This window comes from Eutrema salsugineum, unplaced genomic scaffold, assembly GCF_000478725.1.
Source record: "Eutrema salsugineum unplaced genomic scaffold, Eutsalg1_0 scaffold_16, whole genome shotgun sequence".
NCBI classification, from domain to species: domain Eukaryota; kingdom Viridiplantae; phylum Streptophyta; class Magnoliopsida; order Brassicales; family Brassicaceae; genus Eutrema; species Eutrema salsugineum.
The window spans coordinates 3,403,699-3,413,110 of NW_006256858.1; the positions used below are offsets into that span (position 1 = coordinate 3,403,699).

General features: G+C 29.8%; 1 non-coding gene across 1 annotated transcript; it reads right to left on the minus strand.

Annotated features, from left to right (window-relative positions):
• Positions 1-1,277: 1,277 nt before the first annotated feature.
• TRNAQ-UUG lies at positions 1,278-1,349 on the minus strand. The gene has a single exon. It is a non-coding gene; the product is annotated as a tRNA-Gln (tRNA).
• Positions 1,350-9,412: the final 8,063 nt, after the last annotated feature.

The window sequence follows — 9,412 nt, forward strand, 5'->3', positions numbered from 1 at the left end:
AAGGAAGAATCAATCACTCTGACATGCGCCATCTTGAGTGCTTTTAATTGCTTGCCCAATTCATAACCTACCAAAAAGGTATTCACAACCACTGAATCCCACAATCAATCATATATTTGTGCCACGGAAAGAGTATTCACCCCTTCAAGATTTTCAGCACTCAATCATGTGACTTCAGTCCTATAAATCATCAATAGGTTAAAACAAGTTAACATGGGCCACCAGTATGAGCCAATTGTGCAACAACACATGCAGGAGCAAAGCTCTCATTCACACAACACACCATCAAACACGAAAGAGAAATCGTTCGTGTCTCTTCAGAATCAGTCCAATGCTAAGTGTGTTCCTTCCGATCCCCATTAGAACCCACTCCTCCTTGTTATATGGGACCAAAAAATCAAACGGTACTCAAGATGTAATAGAGTTGCATCAACTAAGTCCTGCAACTTTGTCTGCTCATTAGTTTCTTCATTAGTGTGTTCATGGCAGCTCTCTGAGTTTTTAGCAGCTCTTGGGTCGGGCTATTAATTTAGTTAAATTGAACAAATAATCAAAATCTCATGACCAATATTTGCACGATTATTTTGTTTTGTTTCGAGTCTTTTAAAAACTTATGGCTGATTCTGCTTAGATTTTTTATTAGTCTATGTGTGACTCCGTTTAGATCATTACGAAATGAGCAAAATGAATTTTAAGAACAAACTAAATTCACTTTGATTAGAAAGAGGGAAGAGTTGTAAATGTGAAATTGATTATAAGAATACCAAGTCAAATTACAAAGTGATGTTAAACACCAAATGATGTTTTCTTGATATCATTAATGATTTTCAACAAAGAACTACAGTATTAGATGATGATGACTGAAAAATAAAATAAATTATTAGATGTCGTACACAAGACAACCCCAATTTCTTATATCTTAACATGGATTTCAAAAACATTATGAACCTTTGCAATTTTAGGTTAAAAGGATACAAATATTGAAGAAACATAAATATAGCATCGGACATCTTTCTTTAACTCCGTTTTAGTTAGCGATCCTATTCCTAACCAAGAAAACGGTAACTTCAATCAAGTTCATCTCCAAATCATGTCATTAACATTATTTTAATTACCTCTTTTGTCCTCTCAAACAAATTATTTGCTGATATTTGAAACAAAACTTGGCCCAGTTTGACCCCAACTTCTCATATGGGGCTGATATTTTTTGTTTATCAATTTTAACTCATTGGATCTTAACAAAAGAAGTGTCAGGCCCAAACAAACAATTATCAAAAAGGTCCTACCGGGAGTCGAACCCAGGTCGCTGGATTCAAAGTCCAGAGTGCTAACCACTACACCATAGAACCGAGTAACAGTTCTTTTAAAAGGTTTCTAATATATAACAGGTAAGAATGCCTCATAACCCATTTTACGGGTAACCTTATTCTCACATATTAGAGAGGAAAAGAAGCAAAATACTCGAAATAGACACAACAGCCAAGAAGGCAAGAACCATTGGTACTGAATCTTCATTATTGTGATTTTTGTGTGGTTTCTCCCTCTTTAAAAATATATAGATATTTTGATTTCAACAAAATCGTTAAAAAATACATTTTCGAAAATAACTCTAAAGAAAAAGGAAACAAAAGAGAAGAAAAGATTTCGATATTTCTCTACTTGCCAAGTCAGCCCCCCACCCTAGGAATTGGGATATGTCATTATTGACATCAAAAAGAGACCCTCCTTAGAAAAAGAGGATTCAATAATCTCTCAAACAAATACAATGTGAAGTCGTTTTTTAGTACAAAACAAACAACCAACAAAAAAAAGAAGAAGAAATTATATACTAATTGCTTCCTTTTTCATGATACATCATCAGTTCATCTGAGGTTTATGTGAATTACAGTAATAAGTGTAAATATATAAACTTCTATTACTACATTGCGTTCACTACATAAGTTAATACTCATTATAATGAGAGGGTCTCGGAGATTTTTGAAATTATTTACTATCATACATCAATCATCAGATCGACAAAACTGATCGTGTAGAGAAAAAGAACTATAAAACACAAAGTTAGTTTTTGGAAAAAAAAAAAACGTAGTTTAAATTTATGAGAAAGAATAAATATTGATCGTGAACAGATTTCTCAGGTTTCTCAACTATATATTTTTGATAAAAAAATTGGTTTCTCAACAATTTTATAAGAATTATTATACGAGTATATTAAAGTAAGACTTCGTTTTTATAGCTCCATACACCTAGAATATCGTAATGCTTTTAAGAATATCGTAATGCTTTCAAAAGAATATCGTTTGTGTACAATGCTTTTAAAAATATCGTAATGCCTTTAAGAATTAGTTTATGAGTACATAAAAGTAAAATCTCATAAATACACACCGGCAGATATGTGCCTGTAAATTCCATAATTTTGTTAGTACGTGTTCTCGGGAATGGGTGGAAGTGTATTCACTCCTAAATCCATGAATATATATATGATTTTATAGGAGATAAACATAATACATAACTCTTTCTCAAAAAAGAAAACATGTAATAAATAAAAAAAATAAGAGTAACAAGGGGAAAAGAGGGACAAAAGCTGGTGTACCAAAGCTGCCGGCCAACTGTACACAAGACAAGAAATCTTTTAAACGTTTTCCCTTAATGGATGACGAGTGTGTTCTTTTATTTAATTTAGAACTTAATAATCAATCAATTTTCCCAACAATTAAAGGAAATATTATATTATATGTGGATAATGCATAGGTATTGTTGGGAATAATTTAGTCATTTGGCTAAACTCAATATAAATGTAAAGCGTATAATAATTATGGTTGAAACAGGCCGTATATTGCAGGCAAGTATAGATTGTAGAAAACGCATGATGTTCTGGAACGATCTATCGAAAATTTATAATTTCATGTGACTAGGGTTTGGGAAATCGGTTGCTGGTCCAAGTAACGGAAGATTCCAAGTAAAACCTCTATAAATTAATAATGTTGGGACCATGATATTTTATTAATTTATCGTGATATTAATTTATTTATAAATTAATTTATAGAGAAAAATTATTTTTTGTATATAGTTTTCTAAGAATAATGTTATATTTTAAAATTTTAACAAATATCATAATATAAATTATGATTAAAAATCATAACTATCACAATAAAATAGTTTTCTCCATATTAGATTATCCATATAAAAATATACATGTTCATAAGTTTAAAATTTATAAAAAAAACTATGGCTACTATCAGTATTATTGATGATAAAATTGAAGATAACACTACAATACATTTAAAAATATTTCTATGTAAGAAAATCAATTATCACATCAAAAAATCATCATAAATTTTGAATGTATATACTAAACCCGCAATAAAAGCTACTGATATAATAAGTAGAGAGATGAGAACCAATGAGATTTTAACTTTAACTAAAAACGAACACATTAGTCATATTTTAGAATATTAAATTTATATATTTTTTCATAAATTTATATCATTAGTAATTTATGTTTTTGTTGGGACCAAATATTTACATAAGGGTTTCAAAAAAATTATTATCTTATTATCTTATCGAATTTGATAGATTTTTACATTGGTCCGATTTGGGACTAGCAAAATTTATTAATTTATAGTGATTATTAATTTATCGAGTATAAATTTATAGAGGTTCTACTGTAGATTAAGTTATCTAAACGATCCTTTTATAAATAAGAGAAAGAGAGAGAGAAACTCGAGAAGATCATCCGAATTCGAATATGAATTAAACAATTATATAATATAATTATTCAATTTTTATATGCACACACACAAAAAAGTAGTTTTAAAATTAGGAGAGAAGATAAATGATATGCAACGACCCAAGTTGCCAAGTGTTATATCAACATTTCTGAAAGACCTATAAAATCATATATATGTTCGTCTTATAATGCACAAAAAGAAAAACAACGGAGAAAAATAAATATAAACAAATTAATGGAAAAGAAGAAAACAAAATCGTGATATTATCTTGTTCTCTTTCAAGAAGAGTGGAATGTTCACTCATAGAAAAAGCTATAAATAAAGCATTCAATAATTAAACTATCATGCGAACAAATATAACAAAAAAACAAATCAATTTGGTACGTTATATGCAAAGTCTTATCGCCAACAAAACAGTTACAAAATCTCTTTAGCAGTCAACAAACAAACAAAAAATTAGAAAATCTCTTAACAATGTTATTTAGTTTTGCTAAGAAACAAATTTCAGTCAATACTTATGAAAACGGAATAGCAAATAGGTCACGAGTTTGGATCGTTTATATGATTGTAATCGATTTGGATTGTGCATATTGAAGCAGCCACTATTTTTTTCCTTCTCTTTTCTTTTCCTGATTGTATCTAAGCATTTTTTTTTCCTTTTTTTTTGCTAATCGCATCTATCTATATATCTAACATATTTGTTGCGAATTAAGAAAATAACAACTAAACTAGCCTGATCCTTGCTTCTAATCATTCACTGCATATTCATTCGATGCCAAGTTCAGTTCCATTGGAGTCAACAAGACAACAATGATCACATCTAAGCCGTCATCAAAAATAAAAATGTCAACAGGTTCGATCTAATAAAAGAGGGAATAAAAATCATTTGATTATCTCTTTTGCTTTTCATTTAATAATGGTTGAAGAATATATGATCTGGAGTGTAAAAACACATTGGTATATACAGAGATATAGCATATAATTAATTGATACCAACGTTAAATCATAATATCAATCTTTTCGTAAATACAAGACATAAGAATTTTTTTTCTTACCCGACCTTATATATAAGAGGCGGCAAGAAAAGAAGAATAAACTTGACACGTTTAAAATAAAATAAAAATAATAATGCATTTAATTGAGGGGCAATAACAAATGCGGCCAATCATATCATATCATCTCCAATCTCTCTTTTAATCTTTCTCTTTTTATAAGATCTCAAGATAAAGCCGACGTGATCGCTATCTTCATGGATGTTTATTTCCTTTTTATTTTCGTATATTCTAAAACATAATTCTGCATGAAACGAACTCGCTTATCAAGGAGTCACGATGGACGTCGTTAGCCATGATTTGCCAAAAAGTTTGGAGTAAAAAAATCAATCCTGACATCATCTACAACACATTAATGGAATTTCACTGTTCCTTGTTGACGTTGTTAGTGAAATTTATTCATATGATTTACATCGGGTCAGTGTCTACATTCTCTAATAACTAGCAAATATTATATCGAAACCATATACCGCCGAAACTTCTGCTCAATAAAAATGAATTTGCTTCTGGCAAAGATTGAAATAACTATTCGATCAAAAAAGAAGAAGATGAAATAACTAGATATGATCATGAATCCCTGGCAATAAAAAGTAATCATCATACAACATAAAGATATTAATTAAGTGTTTTTTGTTATTCTTTCCATTACATCAAAATGCAGTCACTGCATGCGTACGTTACCATCAGACTGAAAAAATAGTGAAAAACAAAATATTCTATATTCGTAAAATATGGTGTTCCATTTCTTCTTTTATTTTGTTCCTCGGATTTTATTTTCCAATTTTAGTTTACCAAAAAGAATTATTATTTTTAGGGTCCCTTATTTTTACAATTAAAAAAAAAATCCCTTTTGTTTTGAGAATACCGATATGTGAACTAAATCTTAAACTTAATGCCTAATTTTTTTTTTTTGAAACGGGCCTAATGCCTAATTGTTAACCAAAATGATATATGAAAAAGTTACTTTTTCTTTTTTTTTAATTGTTTATTTTATTAGTATTTTTTTTTATGATGAAGCATTAGATGGATTTAAATCAAAACATAACACATCGAGAACATTTGCACACACAGTTAAACAACATTAGAGTATATAATCTTTATCTTGTCTACAATATTTATTCGTATGCATATTATATATATATTTGTCAGAAAATTGAGATTCGATTTTTAGATTTTTGTATAAATATAAAAATGATAATATTTAAGGATCGGATTTCGTACTTCAAATTTGATACTCAAATTCTATCTCCCAAATACTTTCAAAACATTGTAAACATAGATAACATCGACGCCATTTATGTATGTTGCGGTTCAAGTTTGTTGATAGTTGAAAAGAAGAAATGGAAAAAAAAGGGAAAGATACCGAAGAGGAAAAAAATATGAAGAGAAGGAGATTGGATGGAGAAGCTGAGAGCAACTACGAACAATAGAAGAGCCACATTTTATTGTTGTGTCTCCTCTCCTCTTCTTTTGCTTTTGTTTTCTTTATTTGTTTATTTTAATTACTTTGTTTGATATTTTCTGCGATTCGAATCATCCTGTCTTTATTAGAGAAAATGACATGATCACCTCGAAAAACCTTGAAGAAATATATAACGAGATGAAAAAATAATTTTTTTGATTCTTTATATGAAAATTCAAATCTTAAATTTTATGTTAAGAATTTAGTGTAATAATTGGAAAACTAATATTTTTGAGTAAGTGTTTCTTTGTACCTGACAATCTAAACTTGTTTCTCTCTTTATTTTTCTTTCTAAGTTTTACCGTCTCGTTAAATAATAATATAAGAGTAGTAAAAGAAAAAAATGTATACAATGTTTCGTGTAAATTGAGGTAAAATATCAAAGTAGGAAATAGAGAACCGTGAAAACAGTTATAGACACTACTTAATTACTTCGAACATATGAAGTATGATCAATCTCAATAAAATAAAAAACTTATGGAGTATCAAAACTAATATCTCATACTTATTATGACGAAATATCTTAACTGCTATAATTTTTAAAACTATCATAATTTATAGTTATTCAACTGAAATGCTTCTAAAAGAGTAATTTTTAGGTATTTCGTAAAATATATGATTATTATTTTAACGAAAAACATATATGATTAATATTAACAAGTAACGATATATGTGAGTCGTGATGTTTATATTAAACAAGTTTTGGAATATATAATAATTTGTTCACGCATACTATTAGTGATATTTTTAATCATTTAATTGTATGTTCTTTTAAATATTTATCCAATATAACTTCATCATTTTAATATCACTTTAATTATTTCCATAAATTTTTGACATTTACGTGGCAGTTTGATATAATGCCGGGTTAATCATTTGTTCATTTATATTTTTGCTTTTAAGATAAATATGTTCCGTATCAAATGATCAATAGATTAAATATTTTTGAAAATACCCAAAAAAATTACAAATTAAGAGCAAAAAGATACCACAGCATTTTTAAGCATAGAGATTGTAAACGTTTTAAACATTCTTAAAAAAAATACTATAAAAATTTCATGAATTTAGAAAGTAAAAAAAAAAAAAACAAGCCTTCCCAATCTTATTAAGAAAAGAAAGGTGTTTATTGAATTTTGTTGTTGATTCAAACATTTTTCTTTAATATGGTTTTAGTGTTTGGTGCTTTGGTATATAATTCTATCATCATTTTTTTTATGTATGTGTGAGCCAAAACTCACACAACCAAGAATTTGTGAAGAGCAACTAAGAGATCTAAAACTTCTAGGGTAATCGCAAGATCAGTAAGATCAAAAAAGGATTTTTATGCTGTGAAAGTGTGTAGGTCTTATTGCTTAGGGTTGCAAAAGTTGGCGGAAGGAATTGCATACATCATATATTTATACTAACTTTCTAAACCGCCTAGCCAAAAATCTCGGGCGAGATTTTCGGAATATTTCCTTATCGTCTCGTGCGGCTGACCACCTTTGCATCTCGCCTAGGGTTTTCCACGGGCTTCATCTCTCAAGGCTTTGGTTCGGCCCATCCAAGCTTCTTTACGGCTCGGCCCATCTAGCCTTCTTCACGGCTCGGCCCACTTGCCATGGAGACATGATCTAGCCCACCGCACCGATACACGGCTCGGCCCAAACGTGTTGAAGTGGGGCTCGGCCCATATCTTTCGATGCGGCTCGGTCCACATGTCTTCTTTCACGGCTCTCCCTACTGGCCTATCTGCACGGCTCTCCCATTTGTCTTGGTGAGAACGGCTCTCCACTTGTCATGGTGAGAACGGCTCTCCTACTTGGCGACCACAGCTCTCCCACTTGGCGACCACGGTTCTCCCACTTGGCGACCACGGCTCTCCCATTTATCCTTCTTCCATACTTAGCCATTCTGAGGTGGTTTATCTACTTGGGGTGAAAAGTGACCCCAACAATATACTCGTTTCATATATTTTTAAACGTTTCGTTTTCGTTTATTTTATTTTCAGTTCTATTTTTAGTTAATTTCTTTGTTGCTTTCATTTGCAGTTTACATTTGAATATACACGCGTTTGTCAAAATTTGAAAGATATTATTAGATGAGGACTAGCCCACTACTTCAAACTAATGTTTCAGAATATCTATCATCGCAAATATTAACAATTCTAAAAATCTGGCTTATCGGAATGAATTATCTTGGATTATAAAAAGAGTTTAAGAGAAAATGTGGTGTGTGACCCTTCCTTTAAAGCAAAGGCTCAAGTTGTGTGAACTTTCCAAGTGGTGCTTGATGGTGGATGAGGTTGGATTTTGGAAACGTAACCAATTATGGGACTAACTGTTTTTTTTTCCTCCCATTTTCCTTTATTTTTGCATACATAAATTGTACATACGCGTATATATATTCATGAAGCATAAGTTTGTAACTCATAGGTCACTAGGTCAGTATAATATATATTTTATGATACCAAATCATGTAAAATACGTACGTAAATGTGTAAAACAACAAGCTCAAAGCCTCAAATCATTATATAAACTAAATAAAATTTCAGTATACCATAAATTTGGAATATATATATATATATATTTATATATAAAAATTATATATATAAATATAAGCAAATATAGTCGTTCTGAGGCTCCGTCCAAATAAACAGACTACTTAAACAATTTAATTAGTAAATTAATGAACACTGTTTCATTACACTGTAACTAATTTTTGTTATATAGTCAATTACGTAAATCAGTAAATGGTACGTAAAAGTTTCACGTCTATATTTGAGAATGCTAAAAATGAATATATTTTAAAGGTTGGTCTTTTACTAGAAAAAATACGGTTATAAATCCAAAATTCTTTCTAAAATAAAATAATTCAATTCTCATATAAAAATAGTAATGTGACAGAAAAATTTTCGTTCATAACAGTTAAATAAATAGTAAATTCGTAATTTAGAGCTAAATGTGTCAAGAAAGAAAAGAAATCATTGTCTTCATATTTTTATTTTCCTTTTCTTTTTTTGTTTTTTTTTAATATGCAACCAGTTTTTTATCATGGGGTGCAAATACTATTTTTTGTGTATCAAGAAAATCTAGTCAGCGGAAAATTGGTTTATGTTTTTTGGGGGAATTGCTAAAAATAGGCCACAATTTGATTCCAAATGCAAAAGTATACTTCAAATTCAACCTATT